General features: G+C 39.7%; 1 non-coding gene across 1 annotated transcript; it reads left to right on the forward strand.

The window, feature by feature from the left end:
* Positions 1–435: 435 nt before the first annotated feature.
* Positions 436–542, forward strand: LOC141687671 (small nucleolar RNA R71). The gene has a single exon (XR_012561159.1). It is a non-coding gene; the product is annotated as a small nucleolar RNA R71 (small nucleolar RNA).
* Positions 543–2,083: the final 1,541 nt, after the last annotated feature.

A 2,083-nucleotide genomic window follows, 5' to 3' on the forward strand; every position in this document is an offset into this window, starting at 1 on the left:
AAATTTGGATGATTTCTGTTGTTAGGATGATAGGTCGCTGGCACAGTCTGCTGTTGTCGTTGATAATTATTCACATACTGAACAGATTCGTTGACAAGAGAACACTGATCCGTAGCATGAGAACCTGCACAAAGCTCACAAACCATAGCTATTTGATTAACTCCATATGTAGCCAGAGAATCAACCTTCATTGATAGCGCTTGGAGCTGGGCTGCAATAGCGGTGGCTGCATCAACTTCCAGAATACCTGCTACCTTGCCTGACGTCATCCTCTGAGTTGGGTTTTGATGCTCATTTGCAGCCATCGTCTCTATAAGATTATACGCCTCAGTATAGCTTTTAGCCCATAAGGCGCCTCCAGCTGCTGCATCGAGTATGGGCCGAGATTGGGCCCCCAAACCATTATAGAAACCAGTGATCACCATCCAATCCGGCATTCCATGATGTGGACATTTTCTCAACATTTCCTTGTAGCGTTCCCAAGCCTCGCACATAGATTCAGTAGGTTGCTGCGCAAACTGAGTAAGAGCACTCCTCATAGCAGCAGTCTTTGCCATCGGATAAAACTTCACCAGAAACTTTTGCGCAAGATCTTGCCACGTAGTGATGGACCCAGCTGGTTCAGAATGTAACCAGTCTTTAGCCTTGTCCCTCAGTGAGAATGGGAAAAGCCTCAACTTGATAGCCTCATCAGTCACGCCATTATACTTAAAAGTGCTGCAGATCTCGACAAAATTCCTTATGTGCATGTTGGGGTCTTCAGTTGCCGCTCCTCCAAAAGAAACAGAATTCTGCACCATCAGAATAGTGCCCGGCTTGATTTCAAAGGTGTTAGCTTGAATAGCCGGATGAAGGATGCTTGACTGAATGTCATCAATTTTAGGCCGAGAAAAATCCATAAGAGCTGGATCAGCTTGAACAATACGATCTCCCATGTTTACTGGTTCTTTCCGCTCAGTTCCTGAATCCGAATCCTCAAAATCTAACTTCTCCGGAATGTCAAGAACTTCGTCTGTCTCCTCAGCTGTATCTAAAGTCCTCTTGAGAGCACGGGAACGAGTTTACATAAACGCTTGCTAAAGTACCTGAAACACAATCGGAAACAATAATTAACTACTACGTACTAATCACTGAGTCCTAATGACCAATGATGGTAAGTACATAAACTAAACAAATACGCCGAGTCCCCGGCAGCGGCGCCAAAAACTTGTTAGGGCGAAAACACGCGCTAATATTCACGCAAGTATACGCATTCGCAAGTAATATAGAATACTTTCTAGTTCGTTCCCACAGAGACTCAGACTAAATTATTGTCTAATTAAACTCACTCACCAATGTATGATTACTTCTCAATGTTAAGACACTAACACTTAAGATTGTTGATTAAATATTAACTACAATTAACTGCTTAATTAATCACTTACTTAACACTTCAAATTATCAATAATAAAACACTCATGAGATCACAACTTCATTACTACTTCCTTCAATAGTCATTGTTATTACCTTTAGCATGTGACAGTGATGATATTAATCGAATAACACGAAACTGATAAAAGCCAACTTTCATTGTACTAATACCATTCTACCAAACATCCACAATTAAGATAGAAGTTGAATAGTCATCAATTATGTTGAGTTCCTATATGTCTACAGAAATTGACAACACAACGATTTAAGCGCAAGTTATTCCTTTTGATTACATAGGGCAAATAAAACTGTTAGAGTTACCCACTAATCATGCACAACGTACATGAACCTATGCTAGCATGGCAAGTTCTAAATCTCAAGATCCACCGTCGCTTCACAAGAGATTAACACCCTATCTTATATGTTCGCGACGCACATAAGACGAATACGCACAACCAATACTAGATATCATACAATCATCACACACTAAAATATTAAACAATTACTAAAGAATTCCATAATAAATCCGTTGCAACCCCATGATCACGATTAGCCCATAATAGCACTTATCGTCATCATGAGTTCATATGAAATCATGATAAACAAACACAAGAAAATAATAACTAAACTAATTATATTAAAACATAGTACGTCACAAGAGTAAATAAGTTGA

Source organism: Apium graveolens, chromosome 9, assembly GCF_009905375.1.
Source record: "Apium graveolens cultivar Ventura chromosome 9, ASM990537v1, whole genome shotgun sequence".
In the NCBI taxonomy this organism is placed as follows: domain Eukaryota; kingdom Viridiplantae; phylum Streptophyta; class Magnoliopsida; order Apiales; family Apiaceae; genus Apium; species Apium graveolens.